The 24,768-nt window shown below is 49.7% G+C and overlaps 1 protein-coding gene across 2 annotated transcripts in view; it reads left to right on the top strand.

Annotated features, from left to right (window-relative positions):
- nlrx1 (NLR family member X1) overlaps window positions 1–24,768 on the top strand; it is a 63,457-nt gene that overhangs the window by 498 nt on the left and 38,191 nt on the right. Inside the window, exon 1 of one of the 2 annotated variants that reach the window (XM_070893168.1) lies at window positions 22,299–22,362. The exons of the other annotated variant lie outside the window; for it this stretch is intronic. The gene's annotated coding sequence lies outside the window, so the exon portion shown is untranslated. Of the gene's footprint in view, window positions 1–22,298; window positions 22,363–24,768 lie in introns of those variants that run through there. 2 annotated transcript variants of the gene reach the window in all.

Here is a 24,768-nt window from a genome sequence, read left to right as displayed (position 1 = left end):
ATACTTTTTTAAGTGCAGTCACTGTTGTAACATAGGGAAACGTAGATGGCAGTTTACGCTCAGCAAGATCCCACAGGCAGCCATGGGATTATTGACCGGTGAATCTGTGCTCAATTGTGTCGGCTGAAAGAAAAACATTGCCCAGAACACCAGAAAGAGCGCTGTGGGATCGTTTACATCCACCCGGTACTGTCCCTCCGACAGTGCGGTGCTCCCTCAGCACTACCGCTCTGACAATGCGCTGCTCCCTCAGTAATGCCCCTCCGACAGTGCGATGTTCCCTCAGCACTGCCCCTCCGACAGTGCCGCACTCCCTCAGCACTGCCCCTTGATAGTGCAGCACTCCCTCAGTACTGCCCCTCCGACAGTGCCATGCTCCCTCAGTAATGCCCCTCCGACAGCGCAGCGCCCCCTCATTGCTGCCCCTCCGACAGTGCGGCGCTCCCTCAGTACTGCCCCTCCAACAGTGCAGCGCTCCCTCAGTACTGCCCCCCCGACAGTGTGGCGCTCCCTCAGTACTGCCCCTCTGACATTGAATCATTCCCTCCAACAGTGCGGCGCTCCCTCAGTACTGCCCCTCCGACAGTGCGGCACTCCCTCAGTACTGCCCCTCCGACAGTGCGGCACTCCCTCAGTACTGCCCCTCCGACAGTGCGGCACTCCCTCAGTACTGCCCCTCACTATAGACATTCATAGTTAACATAAGAACAGGAGGCCATTCAGCCCCTCGATCCTGCTCCAGCACTCAATGTGTTCATGGTTGATCTGTATCCTAATCCCATGCACCTGCCTTGGCTCCATATTCCTTTAAACCCTTGATGATTTAAAATCTAGCGATCTCAGATTTAAACTCATTAATTGGCCCCCAGCATCGACTGCTTTTTTGGGAGAGAGTCCCACACTTCTACCACCCTTTGCGTGAAGAAGTGTTTTCTAACTTCTCTCCTGAATGGCCCAGCTCTGATGGTGAGGTTGTGCCCCTGAGACTCTGGGACTCCCCCACCAGCGGGAAATGTTTCTCTCTATCCCCTCTATCAATCCTTTCAAAATTCTAAAAACCTCAATCAAATCACCCCTTAACCTTTAACTTAAAGTAGGAACATAGGAGCAGGAGTAGGCCATTCAGCCCCTCAAGTCTAGTCCGCCATTCAATGAGATCGTGGTCATTTCTCCGTTTATCAAATAGGAAATTCAGGAGAAAACTCTTTACCCAGACAGCGGTGAAAGTGCACAATCCGTTTCCAAGAGAGTTGTTGAAGCGAATAGGATCGATGTATTTAAGGGGGAGGTTAGTGTCATGCATCTGACATGCTGTTGGTACTATCACAAGGTGTGCCACCAGAGGGCACTGCAGCGGGAGACTTGTAGGTTACCTGTACAGGTGTGCCTGGCCTAGTATAAAAGGCAGGCCACCAGGTGTGATCCTCACTCTGGAGTTAGCAAATAAAGAATTAAGGTCATTGTAGTTCAAGTACAACACATTGTTAGAGAATCTCAGGACACAACAATTGGCGACGAGATTGCGAACTTTCACGCGAAAATGGCCACCCTTGGTACGTTGCCGCAGTTTGCCGATGGTGATGATTGGGACGCCTTTGTGGAGAGGCTCGACCATTTCTTCACAGCAAACAACCTGGCAGGAGACGACCCGGCCACACTGGCTGATAAGTGCAGAGCTATCCGGCTAACCAGTTGTGGGCCCACCGTCTATGGTCTCGTCAGGGACGTGCTGGCACCAGCGAAGGCAACGACCAAGACGTACGAGGAGCCCGTAACCCTGATCCATGAGCAACTCAAGCCCAAGGAGAGCATCCTCACAGCCAGACACAGGTTCTACACCCATCGACGGCCCGAAGGCCAGGAAGTCACGAAGTACACCGCAGACCTCAGGAGGCTGGCGGCACCGTGTGATTTCGGCGACCACCTCACCGAAACGCTGCGGGACATTTTTGTCATTGGAATCGGCCATGAGGGCCTTCTTCATAAACTACTGTCGGCGGATACCACAGTCACACTGCAGAAGGCCATCTCTGTGAGCCAGGCATTCACGACCTCGACCTGTGGCTCTAGGCGGATACTGTGCACAGAGTGGCGCCTTTTAGAGGCTGGACTGTGGAGCGCGAACCCTCTCAGGGAAGAGAGAACAGGCCCCCCGAGTCCCTTAACTCAGAGTCCGCCGAGGGGGGCTAATCGAGTAGCTCCATGCTGGCGTTGTGGAGGGAATCACAGGGCTCACCAGTGCCGCTTTAAAGACTGTGTATGCAAGGGCTGCAGCACAAAGGGTCACCTCCAGCGAATGTGTAAGAGAAATATGATTCACCGTGTTGATGAAGGGTCTGCAGATGGCCATGAATTCAGTGTGGATTATGAAGCAAGAGGCAGAGAGGAAGCTCAGCCCCACGATGAAGTACATAGCATGTTTACCTGCACCACCGAGTGTTCCCCGCTGAGGGCAATAGATGGCATTCCAGTCTTCATGGAAGTGGACACAGGGGGGCGAGCCAGTCAGTAATGAATCAAGAAGCCTTTGAGAGGCTACGGGACAATCAAGCTGAACGACCCAAGCTGGTCCTGGTTCAGGCAAAGCTGCACACCTACACCAATGAACTTATCCCAGTTGTTGGTAGTGTGAATGTAAAGGTACTCCATGATGGAGCGGTGCACAAGTTACCTCTGTGGATTGTTGCAGGTGATGGACCAACGCTGCTCGGCAGAAGGTGGATGGAGAAGATCCATTGGAAGTGGGAAGACTTCACCCCTCCAGCGATCAACATCCTCCGCGCTCAGAGGCAAAGCAAGCCCTCACCTGAGGTTGGATCCGGCACCAGAGAGCAGACCAGCACAGCACCCGAGGCACAGACCGCTCAGCACGACTGCGTGGAGATGATCCAGCTGAGATGGCCCGAACGCATCTTCCAGGCTCCAGTGGCAGGACTCCGGAGGAAGAAAATCGGATCTAAAGGCGACTTCCCAGCTTTGGCGGCAGATCCCGGGGAGAAGAGGATCACCGCAGTCGACATCGTGGATGGAGGAAAGATGCCGCCCGAACCACGAGGTGAGGCGCTGAAGAAAAAGATGGCGGCGGCCAGACCACGAGGTGCAGCGCTGATGGAGCGACACGCGGCACCAAACTGAGAAGAGGATTGGGGCAAAGAAAGCGAGGCTCCCTTAATGGAGGCCTGCAACACACTACAATTAAAGGGACAGTTCCACACACTCAAGCAATGTAATAGTAATGTAAGTTAGAGACAAAATGTGTTGTGTATCTGTAAAGCATGCACTCCCATGTTCCGCCACCAGGGAACCCATCCCCTGAAGTCCCAAGAGATCCCAGCAGCCCTTGGGAGCACTGCATATAAGCCGACCCCTAAGGCCTGTTCCTCACTCTGGAGTGTCTTATTACTTTAACCTCGCTGTGTGCAGCCTCATCTGTGTTAGGAGCACAATAACTGGCGACGAGAATATGAAATCAACGCAAAGATGCAGCAAATTGTGGGCATCCTGGAGAAGTTCTCGGAGGGTGAGGACTGGGAAGCCTATGTCGAACGGCTAGACCAGTACTTTGTAGCCAATGAGCTGGACAGAGAAGGAAGCGCTGCAAAAAGGAGAGCGGTCCTCCTCACAGTCTGCGGGGCACCGACCTACAGCCTCATGAAGAATTTTCTGGCTCTGGTGAAACCCACAGATAAGTCGTATGAGGAGTTGTGTACACTAGTTCGGGAGCATCTTAACCTGAAGGAGAGCGTGCTGATGGCGAGGTATCGGTTCTACACGTGCCAGCGATCGGAAGGTCAGGAAGTGGCGAGCTACGTCGCCGAGCTAAGGCGACTTGCAGGACAATGTGAGTTTGATGGCTACCTGGAGCAAATGCTCAGATACTTTTTTTGTACTGGGCATTGGCCATGAAACCATCCTATGAAAACTTTTGAGTGTAGAGACACCGACCCTGAGTAAGGCCATTGCGATAGCACAGGCGTTAATGTCCACCAGTGATAACACCAAACAAATCTCTCAGCACACCAGTGCTAGCAATGTTCATAAATTAACTGGAACTGTGTTTGCGAGCAGAAATGTACAGGGCAGAAACCACGAGTCTGCAACTGCCAGCAGGCCTCAGGTGACCCAGATGACTCAGAGTCCCCAACAAAGGATGAATGCAAGACAATTCACACCTTGTTGGCGTTGTGGAGGCTTCCATTCAGCTTATTCATGCCGCTTCAAAGGGTATGTTTGCAAGAGCTGTGGAACAATGGGGCACCTCCAACGAGCTTGCAAACGAGCTGCAAGCTCTGCAAAACCTGCTAACCACCACGTGGCAGAGGAAGATCAGTCCATGGTGGATCAAAGCAATTTCAAGCCTCAGAGAGAGGCGGCAGATGCTGAAGTACATGGGCTACACACATTTTCGATGAAATGTCCACCTATAATGCTAAACATAAAATTGAATGGCTTACCCGTAGCCATGGAACTGGACACTGGCGCTAGCCAATCCATCATGAATAAAAAGATGTTTGAGAGACTGTGGTGCAACAAGGCATTCAGACCAGCCCTGAGCCCCATCCACATGAAACCGAGAACGTACACCAAAGAGCTTATCACTGTCCTGGGCAGCGCCATGGTCAAGGTCACCTACGAGGGCATGGTGCATGAACTGCCACTCTGGATTGTCCCGGTCGATGGCCCCACACTGCTTGGAAGGAGCTGGCTGGGCAAAATCCGCTGGAACTAGGATGACATTCGAGCGCTATCACATGTCGATGAGGCCTCATGTACCCAGGTTCTTAACAAATTGACTTCCCCTTTTTGAGCCAGGCATTGGAAACTTTTCCGGGGTGAAGGTGCGGATCCACTTGGTCCCAGAGGCACGACCCATTCACCACAAGGTGCGAGCAGTACCTCACATGATGAGGGAGAGAGTGGAAATCGAGCTGGACAGGCTGCAATGCGAGGGCATCATCTCCCCAGTGGAATTCAGCGAGTGGGCCAGCCCGATTGTTCCAGTACTCAAAAGTGATGACACGGTCAGGATTTGCGGCTATTATAAAGTAACTATTAATCGTTTCTCGCTACAGGACCAATACCCGCTACCTAAGGCAGACGACCTATTTGCGACGCTGACAGGAGGCAAGACGTTCACCAAGCTCGACCTGACTTTGGCCTACATGACGCAGGAGCTGGAGGAGTCTTCAAAGGGCCTCACCTGCATCAACACGCACAAGGGACTGTTCATCTACAACAGATACCCGTTTGGAATTCGGTCGGCTGCAGCGATCTTCCAGAGAAACATGGAAACATAGAAACATAGAAAATAGGTGCAGGAGTAGGCCATTCGGCCCTTCTAGCTTGCACCGCCATTCAATGAGTTCATGGCTGAACATTCAACTTCAGTACCCCATTCCTGCTTTCTCGCCATACCCCTTGATCCCCCTAGTAGTAAGGACCTCATCTAACTCCTTTTTGAATATATTTAGTGAATTGGCCTCAACAACTTTCTGTGGTAGAGAATTCCACAGGTTCACCACTCTCTGGGTGAAGAAGTTCCTCCGCATCTCGGTCCTAAATGGCTTACCCCTTATCCTTAGACTGTGACCTCTGGTTCTGGACTTCCCCAACATTGTGAACATTCTTCCTGCATCTAACCTGTCTAACCCCGTCAGAATTTTAAATGTTTCTATGAGGTCCCCTCTCATTCTTCTGAACTCCAGTGAATACAAGCCCAGTTGATCCAGTCTTTCTTGATATGTCAGTTCCGCCATCCCGGGAATCAGTCTGGTGAACCTTCGCTGCACTCCCTCAATAGCAAGAATGTCCTTCCTCAGGTTAGGAGACCAAAACTGTACACAATACTCCAGGTGTGGCCTCACCAATGCCCTGTACAACTGTAGCAACACCTCCCTGCCCCTGTACTCAAATCCCCTTGCTATGAAGGACAACATGCCATTTGCTTTCTTAACCGCCTGCTGCACCTGCATGCCAACCTTCAATGACTGATGTACCATGACACCCAGGTCTCTTTGCACCTCCCCTTTTCCTAATCTGTCACCATTCAGATAATAGTCTGTCTCTCTGTTTTTACCACCAAAGTGGATAACCTCACATTTATCCACATTATACTTCATCTGCCATGCATTTGCCCACTCACCTAACCTATCCAAGTCGCTCTGCAGCCTCACAGCATCCTCCTCGCAGCTCACACTGCCACCCAACTTAGTGTCATCAGCAAATTTGGAGATACTACATTTAATCCCCTCATCTAAATCATTAATGTACAGTGTAAACAGCTGGGGCCCCAGCACAGAACCTTGCGGTACCCCACTAGTCACTGCCTGCCATTCTGAAAAGTCCCCATTTACTCCTACTCTTTGCTTCCTGTCTGACAACCAGTTCTCAATCCATGTCAGTACACTACCCCCAATCCCATGTGCTCTAACTTTGCACATCAATCTCTTGTGTGGGACCTTGTCGAACGCCTTCTGAAAGTCCAAATATACCACATCAACTGGTTCTCCCTTATCCACTCTACTGGAAACATCCTCAAAAAATTCCAGAAGATTTGTCAAGCATGATTTCCCTTTCACAAATCCATGCTGACTTGGACCTATCATGTCACCTCTTTCCAAATGCACTGCTATGACATCCTTAATAATTGATTCCATCATTTTACCCACTACCGATGTCAGGCTGACCGGTCTATAATTCCCTGTTTTCTCTCTCCCTCCTTTTTTAAAAAGTGGGGTTACATTGGCTACCCTCCACTCCATAGGAACTGATCCAGAGTCAATGGAATGTTGGAAAATGACTGTCAACGCATCCACCATTTCCAAGGCCACCTCTGGGATGCAGTCCATCAGGCCCTGGGGATTTATCGGCCTTCAATCCCATCAATTTCCCCAACACAATTTCCCGGCTAATAAGGATTTCCCTCAGTTCCTCCTCCTTACTAGACCCCCCGACCCCTTTTATAACCGGAAGGTTGTTCGTGTCCTCCTTCGTGAATACCGAACCAAAGTACTTGTTGAACTGGTCCGCCATTTCTTTGTTCCCCGTTATGACTTCCCCTGATTCTGACTGCAGGGGACCTACGTTTGTCTTTACTAACCTTTTTCTCTTTACATATCTATAGAAACTTTTGCAATCCGTCTTAATGTTCCCTGCAAGCTTCTTCTCGTACTCCATTTTCCCTGCCCTAATCAAACCCTTTGTCCTCCTCTGCTGAGTTCTAAATTTCTCCCAGTCCCCAGGTTCGCTGCTATTTCTGGCCAATTTGTATGCCACTTCCTTGGCTTTAATACTATCCCTGATTTCCCTTGATAGCCACGGTTGAGCCACCTTCCCTTTTTTATTTTTATGCCAGACAGGAATGTACAATTGTTGTAGTTCATCCATGCGGTCTCTAAATGTCTGCCATTGCCCATCTACAGTCAACCCCTTAAGTATCATTCGCCAATCCATCCCAGCCAATTCACGTCTCATACCTTCAAAGTTAGCCTTCTTTAAGTTCTGGACCATGGTCTCTGAATTAACTGTTTCATTCTCCATCCCAATGCAGAATTCCACCATATTATGGTCACTCTTCCCCAAGGGGCCTCGCACAACGAGATTGCTAATTAATCCTCTCTCATTACATAACACCCAGTCTAAGATGGCCTCCCTCCTAGTTGGTTCCTCGACATATTGGTCTAAAAAACTCCCTTATGCACTCCAGGAAATCCTCCTCCACCGTATTGCTTCCAGTTTGGTTAGCCCAATCTATGTGCATATTAAAGTCACCCATTATAACTGCTGCACCTTTATTGCACGCACCCCTAATTTCATGTTTGATGCCCTCCCCAACATCACTACTACTGTTTGGAGGTCTGTACACAACTCCCACTAACGTTTTTTGCCCTTTGGTGTTCTGCAGCTCTACCAATATAGATTCCACATCATCCAAGCTAATGTCCTTCCGAACTATTGCCTTAATCTCCTCCTTAACCAGCAATGCTACCCCACCTCCTTTTCCTTTTATTCTATCCTTCCTGAATGTTGAATACCCCTGGATGTTGAGTTCCCAGCCCTGATCATCCTGGAGCCACGTCTCCATAATCCCAATCACATCATATTTGTTAACATCTATTTGCACAGTTAATTCATCCAGCCTACTCAAGTCAGTACCTCGCATGGTGGTCTTTCAGGACGACATATTGGTCAGGGGTCGGGACACCGCCGAGCACCTACAAAACGTGGAGGAGGTCCTCCAGCAACTAGATCACGTAGGGATGCGGCTGAAGAGGTCGAAATGCATCTTCATGGCAACAGAAGTGGAGTTTTTGGGGAGAAAAATCGCGGCGGACGGCATTCGGCCCACAGACGCCAAGACAGAGTCTATCAGGAACGCGCCCAGGTCACAGAACGTCACAGAGCTGCGGTCGTTCTTGGGACTCCTCAACTATTTTGGTAACTTCCTACCGGGGTTCAGCACCCTCTTAGAGCCCCTTCATGTGTTATTGCGCAAAGGTGAGAACTGAGTATGGGGAAAAAAAACAAGTAATTGCTTTTGAAAAAGCCAGAAACATTTTATACTCCAACAAGCTGCTTGTATTGTATAACCCATGTAAAAGACTTGTGTTAGCATGTGATGTGTCGTCGTACGGAGTCGGGTGTGTATTACAACAAGCTAACGTTGCGGGGAAGTTGCAACCTGTCGCCTATGCCTCCAGGAGCTTGTCTAAGGCTGAGAGGGCCTACAGCATGATTGAGAAAGAGGCATTAGCGTGTGTGTTCGGTGTAAAGAAAATGCATCAGTACCTGTTTGGCCTCAACTTTGAGCTGGAAACCGATCACAGGCCCCTCATATCCCTGTTCGCTGAAAACAAGGGGATAAATACTAATACCTCAGCCCGCATACAAAGGTGGGCACTCGCGCTATCAGTGTATAACTATATCATCCGCCACAGGCCAGGCACCGAGAACTGTGCGGATGCTCTGTCGGCTACCATTGCCCACCACGGGGGTGGAAATGGTGCAGCCCGCAAACTTGTTGATAGTCATGGAAGTGTTTGAAAATGATAAATCACCTGTCACGGCCCGCCAGATTAGGACTTGGACCAGCCAAGATCCTCTGCTGTCGCTAGTAAAAAAACTGTGTTCTGCATGGGAGCTGGACCAGCATCCCCGTTGAAATGCAAGAGCCAATCAAGCCGTTCCAGCGGCGAACTGCCTGATGTGGTGTAACCGCGTAGTGCTACCAAAAAAGGGCAGGGAGACGTTCATCTCGGATCTCCACAGCACACACCCGGGTATAGTAATGATGAAAGCGATAGCCAGATCCCACGTGTGGTGGCCCGGTATCGACTCTGACTTAGAGTCCTGTGTACGGCAATGCAGCGTGTGTGCTCAGTTGAGCAATGCACCCAGAGAGCCACCACTAAGTTTGTGGTCCTGGCCCTCCAGACCATGGTCAAGGATCCATGTCGACTATGCAGGCCCGTTTCTCGGTAAAATGTTCCTGGTGGTGGTGGATGCTTTTTCAAAATGGATTGAATGTGAAATAATGTCGGGAAGCACCGCCACCGTCACCATTGAAAGCCTGAGGGCCATGTTTGCCACCCACGGCCTGCCTGACATACTGGTCAGTGACAACGGGCCATGTTTCACCAGTGCCGAATTTAAAGAATTCATGACCCACAATGGGATCAAACATGTCACCTCGGCCCTGTTTAAACCAGCCTCCAATGGGCAGGCAGAGCGGGCAGTACAAACAATCAAACAGAGTCTTAAACTAGTCGCAGAAGGCTCACTCCAAACTCGCCTGACCCAAGTACTGCTCAGCTACTGCACGAGACCCCACTCACTCACAGGGGTGCCCCCGGCTGAGCTACTCATGAAAAGGACACTTAAAACCAGACTCTCGCTGGTTCACCCCAAGCTGCATGATCAGGTAGAGAGCAGGCGGCAGCAACAAAATGTAAATGATGGTCGCGCCACTGTGTCACAGGAAATTGATCTGAAATACCCTGTGTATGTGCTAAACTACACATGGTCCCAAGTGGATCGCGGGCACGGTGATAGCTAAAGATGGGAGTAGGATGTTTGTAGTCAAACTAGACAATGGACAAATTTGCAGAAAGCACCTGGACCAAACGAGGCTGCTGTTCACAGACTGCCCTGAACAACCCACAGCAGACACCACCTTTTTCGAGCCCACAACACACACCCAAAGGATCAACGATACCACCCCGAACCAGGAAATCGAACCCATCACGCCCAACAGCCCAGCAAGGCCAGGCTCACCTAGCAGCCCTGCAGGGCCAACAACACGCCAGCCCAGCGAGGGCACAGCCAACACACCAGAACAGACATTTGTACCGAGGCAGTCCACCAGGGAAAGAAAGGCTCCCGACCGCCTCACCTTGTAAATAGTTTTCACTTTGACTTTGGCGGGGAGTGATGTTGTGTATCTGTAAAGCCACCAGAGAGCTCATCCCCTGAAGTCCCAAGGAATCCCAGCGTCCCTTGGGAGCACTGTATATATGCCGGCCCCTAAGGCCTGTTCCTCACTCTTTAGTGTCTTATTAAAGACTGAGGTCACTGTTACTTTAACCTCCCTGTGTGCAGTCTCATCTGTGTTAGGAACACAATAAAATGTGTAACTGACAATCAGAGTTGTGTACATGCAATAAGCGAGGAAAAGTCACGCGATCATGTAGAATGTGTAATTGATGATCTGAATTGTGTACATTCAATCAGCGAGGAAAAGTCGTGTGATCGCGATCAGAACTACAGAGTATCCATCATAAGTAATGAAAAGTTGTGCGATGTAGGATTTCAACTGCACACCGCCAATGCAGCGGGCAGATACCCATCGGGACACACAGGTCCAGCGAACTCCCCAATGTTGTAGCCTGCGGCCCGGGGACCAGAGTTATGCACCATGGAAACATAGAAAAAATAGGTGCAGGAGTAGGCCATTCTGCCCTTCGAGCCTGCACCGCCATTCAATAAGATCATGGCTGATCATTCCCTCAGTACCCCTTTCCTACTTTCTCTCCATACCCCTTGATCCCCTTAACCATAAGAGCCATATCTAACTCCCTCTTGAATATATCCAGTGAACTGGCATCAACAACTCTCTGCGGTAGGGAATTCCACAGGTTAACAACTCTCTGAGTGAAGAAGTTTCTCCTCATCTCAATCCTAAATGGCCTACCCCTTATCCTAAGACTATGTCCCCTGGTTCTGGATTTCCCCAACATCGGGAACATTCTTCCCGCATCTAACCTGTCCAGACCCGTCAGAATCTTAGAAGTTTCTATGAGATCCCCTCTCATCCTTCTAAACTCCACTGAATAAAGGCCCAATTGATCCAGTCTCTCCTCATATGACAGCCCAGCCAAGCCTGGAATCAATCTGGTGAACCTTTGCTGCACTCCCTCAATAGCAAGAACTCCTTCCTCAGACTAGGAGACCAAAACTGAACACAATATTCCAGGTGAGGCCTCACCAAGGCCCTGTACAACTGCAGTAAGACCTCCCTGCTTCTACATTGAAATCCCCTCGCTATGAAGGCCAACATACCATTTGCCTTCTTCACCGCCTGCTGTACCTGTGTGCCCACTTTCAGTGACTGATGAACCATGACACCCAGGTCTCATTCACCTCCCCTTTTCCTAGTCTGCCGCCATACAGATAATATTCTGCCTTCGTGCTTTTGCCCCCAAAATGGATAACCTCACATTTATCTACATTATACTGCATCTGCCATGCATTTGCCCACTCACCTAACCTGTCCTAACAGAGAGACAGACTATTATCTGAATGGTGACAGATTAGGAAAAGGGGAGGTGCAAAGAGACCTGGGTGTCATGGTACATCAGTCATTGAAGGTTGGCATGCAGGTGCAGCAGGCGGTTAAGAAAGCAAATGGCATGTTGGCCTTCATAGCAAGGGGATTTGAGTACAGGGGCAGGGAGGTGTTGCTACAGTTGTACAGGGCATTGGTGAGGCCACACCTGGAGTATTGTGTACAGTTTTGCTCTCCTAACCTGAGGAAGGACATTTTTGCTATTGAGGGAGTGCAGCGAAGGTTCACCAGACTGATTCCCGGGATGGCGGGACTGACCTATCAAGAAAGACTGGATCAACTGGGCTTGTATTCATTGGAGTTCAGAAGAATGAGAGGGGACCTCATAGAAACATTTAAAATTCTGACGGGGTTAGACAGGTTAGATGCAGGAAGAATGTTCCCAATGTTGGGGAAGTCCAGAACCAGAGGTCACAGTCTAAGGATAAGGGGTAAGCCATTTAGGACCGAGATGCGGAGGAACTTCTTCACCCAGAGAGTGGTGAACCTGTGGAATTCTCTACCACAGAAAGTTGTTGAGGCCAATTCACTAAATATATTCAAAAAGGAGTTAGATGAGGTCCTTACTACTAGGGGGATCAAGGGGTATGGCGAGAAAGCAGGAATGGGGTACTGAAGTTGAATGTTCAGCCATGAACTCATTGAATGGCGGTGCAGGCTAGAAGGGCCGAATGGCCTACTCCTGCACCTATTTTCTATGTTTCTATGTTTCTATCTATGTTTCTATGTCCAAGTCACCCTGCAGCTTCTTAGCGTCCTCCTTACAGCTCACACCGCCACCCAGCTTAGTGTCATCTGCAAACTTGGAGATATTACACTCTGTTCCTTCATCCAAATCGTTAATGTATATTGTAAAGAGCTGGGGTCCCAGCACTGAGCCCTGCGGCACTCCACTAGTCACTGCCTGCCATTCCCATCAATCCCATCAATTTCCCAAACACAATTTCCCGCCTAATAAGGATATCTTTCAGTTCCTCCTTCTCACTAGACCCTCGGTCCCCAAGTACCTTCGGAAGGTTATTTGTGTCTTCCTTCATGAAGACAGAACCGAAGTATTGGTTCAATTGGTCTGCCATTTCTTTGTTCCCCATTATAATTTCACCTGAATCCGACTGCAAGGGACCTACGTTTGTCTTCACTAATCTTTTTCTCTTCACATATTTATAGAAGCTTTTGCAGTCAGTTTTTATATTCCCTGCAAGCTTCCTCTAGTACTCTGTTTTCCCCCTCTTAATTAAACCCTTAGTCTTCCTCTGTTTCTCCCAGTCCTCAGGTTTGTTGCTTTTTCTAGCCAATTTATATGCCTCTTCATTGGTTTTAACACTATCCTTAATTTCCCTTGTTAGCCACGGTTGAGCCACCTTCCCAGTTTTATTTTTACTCCATACAGGGATGTACATTTGCTGAAGTTCATCCATGTGATCTTTAAATGTTTGCCATTGCTTATCCACCGTCAACCCTTTTAGTATCGTTTGCCAGTCTATTCTAGCCAATTCACGCCTCATACCGTCGAAGTTACCTTTCCTTAAGTTCAGGACCCTAGTTTCCAAATTAACTTTGTCACTCTCCATCTTAATAAGGAATTCTACCATATTATGGTCACTCTTCCCCAAGGGGCCTCGCACAACAAGATTGCTAATTAGTCCCTTCTCATTACACATCACCCAGTCTAGGATGGCCAGCTCCCTGGTTGGTTCCTCGACATATTGGTCTAGAAAACCATCCCTAATACACTCCAGGAAATCCTCCTCCACCGCATTGCTACCAGTTAGCCCAATCAATGTGTATATTAAAGTCGCCCATGATTACTGCTGTACCTTTATTGCACATATCACTTATTTCTTGCTTGGTGCTGTCCCCAACCTCACTACTACTATTTGGTGGTCTATATACAACACCCACTAGCGTTTTCAGCCCTTTGGTATTCCGCAGCTCCACCCATACCGATTCCACATCATCCAAGCTAATGTCCTTTCTTACAATTGCATTAATTTCATCTTTAACCAGCAACGTCACCATGTCTCCTTTTCCTTTTATCTATCCTTCCTAAATGCTGAATACCCTTGGATGTTGAGTTCCCAGCCTTGGTTCCCGTTAAGCCATGTCTCCGTGATGCCAATCACATCGTATCCATTAACTGCCATCTGCACAGTTAATTCATCCACCTTATTCCGAATATTGCTTGCTTTGAGGCTTAGAGCCTTCAGGCTTGTTTTTTTAACACACTTTGCCCCTTTAGAATTTTGCTGTAATATGGCCCTTTTTGTTTTTTGCCTTGGGTTTCTCTGCCCTCCACTTTTGCTATTCTGCTTTCTATCTTTTGTTTCTGCCTCCTTTTTATTTCCCTGTGTCTCCCTGCATAGGTTCCCATCCCCCTGCCATATTAGTTTAACTCCTCCCCAACAGCACTAGAAAACAGTCCCCTAGAATATTGGTTCCGGTCCTGCCCAGGTGCAGACTGTCCGGTTTGTACTGGTCCCACCTCCCCCAGAATCGGTTCCAATGTCCCAGGAATTTGAATCCCTCACTGCTGCACCACTCCTCAAGCCACATATTCATCTGAGCTATCCTGTGATTCCTACTCTGACTAGCACGTGGCACTGGTAGCAATCCCGAGATTACTACTTTTGAGGTCCCACTTTTTAATTTAGCTCCTAGCTCCCTAAATTCGCCTCGTAGGACCTCATCCCGTTTTTTACCTATATCGTTGGTACCTATATGCACCACGACAACTGGCTGTTCACTCTTCCTTTTCAGAATGCCCTGCACCCGCTCCGAGACATCCTTGACCCTTGCACCAGGGAGGCAACATACCATCCTGGAGTTGCGGCCGCAGAAATGCCTATCTATTCCCCTTACAATGGAATCCCCTATCACTATCGCTCTCCCACTCTTTTTCCTGCCCTCCTGTGCAGCAGAGCCAGCCACGGTGCCATGAACTTGGCTGCTGCTGCCCTCCCCTGATGAGTCATCCCCCTCAACAGTACTCAAAGCGATGTATCTCTTTTGTAGGGGATGACCGCAGGGGACCCCTGCACTACCTTCCTTGCACTGCTCTTCCTGTTGGTCTTCCATTCCCTATCTGGCTGTGGACCCTTTCCCTGCGGTAAGACCAACTCGCTACACGTGCTACTCACGTCATTCTCAGCATCGTGGATGCTCCAGAGTGAATCCACCTTCAGCTTCAATTCCGCAACGCGGACCGTCAGGAGCTGGAGGTGGATACACTTCCCGCACACATAGTCGTCAGGAACACTGGTGTCGTCCGAGTTCCCACATGGTACAGGAGGAGCATAACACGTGTCTGAGCTCTCCTGCCATGACTTAACCCTTAGATACACTTAAATTGGCAACAACAATGCCAAAAGTTACTCACTGATATAGAAGAGAAAAAAGAAAAACTACTCACCAATCACCAGCCAATCACTTACCCCCTTGGCTGTGACGTCACCTTTCTATTTCTTTCTACTTTTTTTTTGCCCTCTCCCTGTAGCTGCACCGGCTCGCCTTTTGTAGGCCTCTTGTCGACCCTGGACTCGCGTCTCTCCGACGCACCTCCCGACGCCACAAGCAGCCAACACAGACGAGCTGCAGAGCAAGTGACCTCAGCAAAGGCACCGGTATCGATACCCTGCCCCTGATCGGCTCCACCTCTCAGGCACCCGATGGCACCAACAACCACGAGTCTGAAAGAGCAGACTTTGCTAAGGCGCAGTCCCCAGACCACATCACCACCAAGGCCATACCCATCAACGAAAGGTCACCCGCTACAGTCCTCCCAAAAGGGACTGGAACCAGCCAGGGTCCCAAACCAAACAACGCCCAGTTCCCTGTGCGCTGCTAGACGACAGCCGGTCAGGGAGCAGCAGTGACCCAGGGCGCAAAGAAAGGACAGGGAGGTCACAGGCATCTGTGAACCTGCCCGACGCTAGGAACCATGGCAACAGTCCCAAGAGCAGGCAACTTGAGCCAACTGGGTTCCCACTGCCAGCACTGGGCACCACGTCGCCACCAGACGGCAGGGACACCACCCAGCAGTTCTGGAACTAGTTTGTCCTTATGCACCGGTCACCGCATCCATAATGTACCTCACCAGTCTAACGAACTTGTCTCACAACGGAACCACAAATGTAATGCAACCTTGTCTTTCTGAACTTGAATGTGTATGAATGCAATTGAGCCTCCGGCATAATCTATATGTGGGGGGAGGTGGGGAGAATGGAGCAGTCAGGGACACACACAAACAGCAACCACCAGCACTCGACTGCACCAACCACTCACTCAAGATTGAAACGACTTGCCAAGGGTCAACCAGACAGAGCCCAGATAGAGCTAAGCCCAGAGCACAGTCAATGCAGAGGCAATTTGCACTAAAGGCTCAGGGGAGAGTGATGTCATGTATCCTACATGGCTACTGATGGTACTATCACAAGGTGTGGCACCAGAGGGCACAGCAGTGGGAGACTTGGAGGTTACCTGTACAGGTGTGCCTGGCCTAGTACAAAAGGCAGGCCACCAGGTGTGATCTTCACTCTGGAATTAACAAATTAAGGACTAAGGTCACTACAGTTTGAGTACAACACATTGCCTCATGGAGTCATTATTAGAGCATCCAAGGACACAACAGTTAGACATGCATATGAGGGAGAAGGGAGAGGGTTATGCTGATCGAGTTAAATGAGGAAAGCCGGGAGGAGGCTCGAGTGGAGCATAAGTGTGGGCATGGACTGGTTGGGCCGATTGGCCTGTTTCTGTGCTGTATATCCTCTCTACCTGCCTTGGTCCACAGTCCTTAATACCTTGGTCTGTCAGCTGTGGCTTAGTAGGTAGCGCTCTCACCTCTGAGTCAGAAGATTGTGGGTTCAAGTCCCACTCCAGAAACTTGAGCACAAAAATCTAGGATGAACCTCCAGTGCAGTTCTGAGGGAGTGCCGCACTGTCGGAGGGGCAGTACTGAAGGGGTGCTGCACTGTTGGAGGGGCGGTACTGAGGGAGTGCCGCACTGTCGGAGGGGCAGTACTGAGGGAGTGCTGCACTGTCAGAGGGTCAGTACTGAGGGAGCGCCGCACTGTCGGAGGGGCAGTACTGAGGGAGCGCCGCACTGTCGGAGGGGCAGTACTGAGGGAGCGCTGCACTGTCGGAGGGGCAGTACTGAGGGAGCGCTGCACTGTCGGAGGGGCAGTACTGAGGGAGCGTCGCACTGTCAGAGGTGCCGGCTTTCAGATGAGACGTTAAACCGAGGCACCGTCTGCCCTCCCGGGTGGACATAAAAGATCCCATGGCACTATTTCGAAGACTTTCCGTCACAGACACGATAGACCGAATGGCCTCCTTCTGTGCTATATACCTCTCTGATTCTGTGACATGCAGGGGAGTTATCCCCGGTCTCCTGGACAATATTTATCCCTCAATCAACATAACAAAAACAGATTATCTGGTCATTATCACATTGTTGTTTGTGGGACCTTATGTGTGAAAATTGGCTGCCGCGTTTCCTACATTACAACAATGACTACACTTCAAAAAGTACTTAATTGGCTGTAAAGCACTTTGGGCATCATGAAATTATGAAAGGCACTATAGAAATGCAAGTCTTTCTAACTAACAAAAATTTACAACCACTGCAATCTAAAACAAATGAATTGTGCGCTGTACTTCGAGATGGTGTGACAAGATGCCAATGGAATTATTAACCCACTCTTGGGGGCTGGTTTAATCTTACTTGCTCACTCAGTATCAATAAATAAAGACTTTGGTCACTGGACTCAATGGAGAGTTTTATTAATCTACGAAAACATAAATGCTACCACCAATTACACACAGCACAGCCTCAATGCATATCAGTGCCTAGGATGCAAAGGTGATCAGTCTTCCTCCTATCAATGATACCGGTATCACAAATCCCACCCCCCGGGAGCTCTGCTCAACAGGGGGGTTTGGCTTGGTTTATATTGGGGTTTTTTCTGCATGGATTTCACAATTACCCCTTCCTCCACACTCCTCCCCCGCCCCACCACCCCCACAATCCCTTATGGCCCGATACAGTATCATTCTTTAGTATGAGGATACTCATTCTCATCCTTATCTTATCTGGAATTCTGTACACTGGCTCTAGATTGGAGATATGACGATCTCACCCACCGGGACAATAGATCCACACAACTACAATGTATTTGCTCCATGGGTTCTTTGCTTAAGAATTCATAGCAACACATTGCTATTAAGAATGAGTTGGTTTATTAGCAAACGGTTTAACAATCATACTTAATCCATCATCATCATAGGCAATCCCTCGAAATCGAGGAAGACTTGCTTCCACTCTAAAAGTGAGTTCTCAGGTGACTGAACAGTCCAATACTGGAATTACAGTCTCTGTCACAGGTGGGACAGACAGTGGTTGAAGGAAAGGGTGGGTGGGGAGTCTCGTTTGCCGCACGCTCCTTCCGCTACCTGCGCTTGTTTTCTGCATGCTCTCGGCGATGAGACTCGAGGTGCTCAACGCCCTCCCAGATGCACTTCCTCCACTTAGGGCGGTCTTTGGCCAGGGATTCCCAGGTGTCGATGGGGATGTTGCACTTTATCAAGGAGGCTTTGAGGGTGTCCTTGAAACATTTCCTCTGCCCACCTGGGGCTCGTTTGCCGTGTAGGAGTTCCGAGTAGAGCGCTTGCTTTGGGAGTCTTGTGTCGGGCATGCGGACAATGTGGCCCACCCAATGGAGCTCCCATGGTGGGGTAGGAGGGTGATTCATGACATCAGTGTCATTGATAGGAGGAAGACTGATCACCTTTGCATCCTAGGCACTGATATGCATTTGAGGTAATGCTGTGTGTAATTGGTGGTAGCAGATCTCCTTAACCGAGACTCTGCCTTTGACACGAGTGTCCTCAACTCCATCCAGCAGCATGCTACCCGCCACCATCTCAGCAAAACCCCAGCCCTGCACGAGGTAGAAAAGGCCATCCATCAGCTCAAGAACAACAAGGCATCGGGAGCGGATGGAATCCCCGCTGAGGCACTAAAGTATGGCGGAGAGGCACTACTGACACAAATGCATGACCTCATCTCTCTCATCGGGAAGGGGAGAGCATACCGGGAGATTTCAGAGATGCTGTAATCGTGACCATCTTTAAAAAAGGGGAAAAGTCCGACTGCTTCATCCACAAGGCTCACAACCACCTGCCTCATCGTGGGACCCCCAAACCCAACTGGCTGGGGTTTTATTGAGTCTTGTGAACATCACGTGACTGGCTAAGCCACTCCCAACTCAACAGCTCTACAACTATTTAAAGTAGAACGTTAAATCAAGTGCCCACTTTTGGCAAAGGCACTAGAACCCACAAATTTCCAAATAAAACTTTAACGGAAACTTAAATCAAATTAGAATTTGGTTGCCGGCGGTTAAGATGCACTCCAGTCCCACTGGTGCCCACCTCTCGTGGAAGGCCATGAGCGTACCGGTAGACACCATGTGCTCCATCTCCAGGGACACCCTAGTGTGTTCAACAGCTCTACAAACCTGTGAGCATACTCACAGGGGCATACATTATTCCCCACCCCCACAATCCCTATTTGGACCGACACAGTATCATTCTATAGTATGAAGATGCTCGTTCCCATCCATACCTTATCTGGAATTCTGCGTACTGGCTCTAGTCTGGAGCTATGAAGATCTCGCCCTCCCCGGACAATGGATCCTTACAACCTCAAAGCCCGCTCATTATTGTTGTGTCCTTAAATGCTCTAATAATGACTCAACGAGGCACTGTGCTGTACTTGAACTGTAGTGACCTTAGTCCTTTATTTGTTAACTCCAGAGTGAGGATCACACCTGGTGGCCTGCCTTTTATACTAGGCCAGGCGCACCTGTACAGGGAACCTCCAAGTCTCCCACTGCTGTGCCCTCTGGTGGCACACCTTGTGATAGTACCAACAGTAGCCATGTCGAATACATGAAAATTATTAGTTGAGTTACGTTACAAGAACAGACCCTGAGCTGAACACACACCAAACCTTCCAATCTCGGTGTGTGAGCTGGGTTGGCAGTTTCAAACTGCTGTACTACAGTTTGTTTTTAGTGAATGCACCAACTCCATCTCACACCCATAGAAACATAGAGCATGGAAGGAGACCATTCGGCTCATCACGCCTCTTTGAAAGAACCATCTAATTAGTCCCACTCCCAGGCTCTGTCCCGATTGCCTTTTGACTTTTATTTTCCTTTTCAAGTATTTATCCAAATCCCTTTTGAAAGTTACTTTTGTGTCTGCTCCCACCGGTCTTTCAGGCAACGCGTTCCAGATCACAACAACTCGCTGCGTAATTGTTTTTTCCTCATCTCACCTCTGGTTCTTTTGCCCATCACCTTAAATCTGTGTCACCTGGTTACAGACCCTGCTGAACAATCTCCTCTTAACCTTCTCTGCTCTACGGAGAACAACCCCAGCTTCTCCAGTGTCTCCACGTAACCAAAGTCCCTCATCCCGGGTACCATTCTGGTAAATCTCCTCTGCACCCTCTCCAAGGCCGTGACATCCTTCCTGAAGTGTGATGCCCAGATCCTATATTTTTAGCACTTGGCCGATCTGGAGTTGCCAACCCTGGTCAGATGATTTCTGGGATATTTCATCACATGACCTCCATCTGCTCCGCCCCCACACTCCCGCTATTGATCACTTGGCATTCCACCTAACTGTGGCCAATCGGAAAGCGAACATTGTCCGATTAGATGATTCATGACTGTTGGTCAAACAGCCTCCCCTGCCACCCCATCTCCAAAATTGTTATAATTAGTAGACCAACCAGTGGCTCACTGGGTGGCACCCTCGCCTCTGAGTCAGAAGGTTGTGGGTTCAAGTCTCACTCCAGAGACCTGAGCACAAAAATGTCTAGGCTGACATTCCAGTGCAGTGTTGAGGGAGCACCGCACTGTCGGAGGGGCAGTGCTGAGGGAGCACCGCACTGTCAGAGGGGCAGTGCTGAGGGAACGCGGACTGTCGGAGGGGGTGTCCTGAGGGAGTGCCGTGCTGTCGGAGGGGCAGTACTGAGGATGTGCCGTGCTATCGGAGGGGCAGTACTGTCGGAGTAACAATACTGAGGGAGTGCCGTACTGTCAGAGGGGCAGTACTGAGGGAGTGCCGCACTGTCGGAGGGACAGTACTGAGGAAGCGCTGCACTGTCGGAGGGGTATTACTGAGGGAGTGCCGCACTGTTGGAGGGGCAGTACTGAGGGAGTGCCGCACTATCAGAGGGGCAGTACTGAGGGGGCGCGGAGTGTCAGAGGGGAAGTACTGAGGGAGCACGGACAGTCGGGCAGTACTGAGAGAGTGCCTCACTGTCGGAGAGGCAGTAGTGAGAAAGTGCCGCACTGTCAGAGGTGCAGTCTTTTGGGTGAGACGTTAAACCGAGGCCCCGTCTGCTCTCTCAGGTCGACATGAAAGATCCCATGGCACTATTTCAAAGAAAAACAGGGGAGTTATCCCTGTGTCCTGGAGCCAATATTTATCTCTCAATCAACATCACTAAAACAGATTATCTGGTCATTATCACATTGCTGTGTGTGGGAGCTTGCTGTGCGCAAATTAGTTGCCGCTTTTCCCACATTACAACAGTGACTACACTCCAAAAGTACTTCATTGGCTGTAAAGCGTATTGTGACGACCTGTGGCCATGATAAAAGAAAGACTTGCATTTATATAGCGCCTTTCATGACCACCGACAAGCTCCCACAAACAGCAGAAAGGCGCTATATAAATACAAGTCTTCAAAGAACAACTTCAAAGAAAATGGAAAAAACATACAATTCTTGTTTTTTTTAATGTAGGGGTGGGTGTTAACAAGAATTGCGTGAGTTTTCTTTCGGACGTTGCTCGAAGCAGCGATCAATCTACCTTGCCTGTGACTGCAGGACAATTTTGAACGGCTCAAAACTGTTATGTACGAATAAAGAGTCTGACTAGATACTGTGAGCTCAAAGTAAAGTGTGACCGTGGTCTTTTATTGCAGGTCTCCAGACTGCCTCTCCGGCCTGTGAGGCCTCCTTAAGTACCAGTGCTCCCAAGGGATTGTGGGATCCCTTGGGACTCCAGGGGATGAGCCCCCTGGTGGCTACACAGGGTGTGTACAGGTTTACATACATAACAAGAACAACCCTCGGTCACTTGGTCACACGCAAGGTTTCGGAGTTGCAATGCAGCAAGTGTTGTGCCTGCTTTGAGAAGGTAAATGCAGGGTCACACTGGTGGGGTCTGGATTTGCAGGGCTGTGGGTCAAGAGCAGGGGGGGGGAGTGGGGGCTGACTGGGCCTCTGCAGCCAAGAGCCAGCACCGGCAAGGTGGGCCGGGTGGCCTCTCTCTGTGCTGCACGGTTCTACACCGGGGACCAGAACGGCAACAATAATGCAGTAGCGAGGTGGATGCTTGCAGCCAGGGTAGCTTTATATGCTGCACAGATTTGGCAGGAAGTTCGCGAGCAGCAGAGAAGGGGAGTCCAGAGGAGATTGTAAATGAGTGAGCAGAGGGAGGTTAGTCAATAACTAACCATAACCAGCCTTAACTAACCACGAAGCAGCCTGAACTAACCACGAAGCAGCCTGAACTAAGCAGAGCCAGGTCTGGGAGCTCCCCTGTCAGCAGGGTTGGAAGTTTTCCTCCCTGGTGCTGTTAGGAGCCGAGGGGGCGGGGGGGGGAATTCATTCAACACCTCAATCCCAAGGGTTGGAGTCTTGGAGCTGCCGCCGGACCCCTGGTGTCCAGGGATCCCGCGAACCCTCTCTTCCCACTTGTTAAAATCTCTGTTCAATGACTCGAACCCCTTCCACCGAGTGAATGGAATTGAGCAACAGCGCTGTAAGGTCGACAGCAAGGGTATCGCCACACAAAGGGTGCGCTCCGTCATACAGTTTGCTTAAGATACGTTTTGCACTATGATTTAACTATTCTTCAAAGTTTTAGAAGCTGCAGTTTTCTCAAGGCGGTTACCAATAAATGTTTGTATCACTTTGGGCTTAGTTGGCAGGCGTGAGATTGAGTCCATTAAAGTCCTGACGTGGCAGTAAGAGTTAAACACTGCACAGAGTCTGTTTTATTTAAATAAAAGTCCCACTTCCCCAGTCTGCTGCTGTTGGGGCCAGTCGGTTACTGAGGTTTCCAATTCATTTTCATCATCAGAAAATCTCCAGCCATATATCATCATCATCATCATCATAGGCAGTCCCTCGGAATCGAGGAAGTCTTGCTTCCACTCCAAAGGTGAGTTCTCAGGTGACTGAACAGTCCAATTCGGGAATTACAGTCTCTGTCACAGGTGGGACAGACAGTGGTTGAAGGAAAGGGTGGGTGGGGAGTCTGGTTTGCCGCACGCTCCTTCCGCTGCCTGCACTTGGTTTCTGCATTCTCTCAGTGATGGCTCATTGAGTATCACACTCCCCTCTCTGAGTCAGAAGGTTCAAGTCCCACTCCAGAGGCTTGAGCACAGAAATCTAGGCTTACACTCCCAGTGCAGTACCGAGGGAGCGCCGCACTGTCGGAGGGGCAGTACCGAGGGAGCGCCGCACTGTCGGAGGGGCAGTACCGAGGGAGCGCCGCACTGTCGGAGGGGCAGTACCGAGGGAGCGCCGCACTGTCGGAGGGGCAGTACTGAGGGAGCACCGCACTGTCGGAGGGGCAGTACTGAAGGAATGCCGCACTGTCGGAGGGCCAGTACTGAGGGAGTGCCGCACTGTCGGAGGGGCAGTACTGAAGGAGCACCGCACTGTCGGAGGGGCAGTACTGAGGGAGCACCGCACTGTCGGAGGGGTACTGAGGGAGCATCGCACTGTCGGAGGGACAGTACTGAAGGAATGCCGCACTGTCACAGGTGCCATCCATCAGATGAGACGTTAAACCGAGGCCCTGTCTGCTCTCTCAGGTGGATGTAAAAGATCTCATGGCACTATTTTGAAGAAGAGCGGGGGAGTTATCCCCGGTGTCCTGGGGCCAATATTTATTCTTTGACTAAAATCACTAAAAACAGATTATCTGGTCATTATCACATTGCTGTTTGTGGGAGCTTGCTGTGCGCAAATTGGCTGCTGCATTTCCCACAACACAAGAGTGACTACACTCCAAAACTACTTCATAGGCTGCAAAGCGCTTTGGGACATTTGTGGCTGTGAAAGGCGCTATAGAAATGCAATTCTTTCAAGTCTCACACAGTTTGGTTCAAAGTTGTTGCTTATTTTGAGGTACTTTGCTAACCTTCACGTTCAGGTGGATTTTTGTTCACTCTCACTTTTAGCAAAAGTAAATTCCATTCCAACCAGTTCCCAGATCTTGAGGAGATGATTCTATCCCCATTGCACCCAGCATAGAATTCCATCAAAGGTTCCCAACACCATGACAATCCTGTCCCAGCAAAATAGAAAGGTAACTAGCATTATGATTTTATTTACATATTATATGATAACTTGCCTTGTGGCCCAATTGTTTTTTTATAAAATAATCCGTTTACTGAGGGGACTGTGCGACAAAGTCTAAAATATAAACTGACCACGAATAGTCCATCTTTAAATCATCTCTCTTCCCACCTATTTCTCCGTTATGTTGAGGAGATAGTGTTAAACTTTGATCAGGAAAGCAGTAGATTAAAAAGAGTGTATTTGTGCAAAATTTTGGACCTGAATGTTTGTCATTTATTTTTCTCCTCGACTTTCCGTCACGCCCTCACCCCTCCCTCACCTCCGCCACCCCTCCCTCTCAATCTCTTTCCCCCACCACCCAATCCTCCCCATCAACCCTCCTTCCCGCCATCCTCCCTCATACTCCGTCCCTCCCCTCCCTCCCCACCATCTCCCCTCCCTCCCTCCCTCCCCACCATCTCCCCTCCCTCCCTCCCTCCCCACCATCTCCCCTCCCTCCCTCCCTCCCCACCATCTCCCTCCCTCCCTCCC

The sequence above is a fragment of the Pristiophorus japonicus genome, chromosome 11, assembly GCF_044704955.1.
Source record: "Pristiophorus japonicus isolate sPriJap1 chromosome 11, sPriJap1.hap1, whole genome shotgun sequence".
NCBI classification, from domain to species: domain Eukaryota; kingdom Metazoa; phylum Chordata; class Chondrichthyes; family Pristiophoridae; genus Pristiophorus; species Pristiophorus japonicus.
This window is presented reverse-complemented; position numbering and strand designations above follow the sequence as displayed.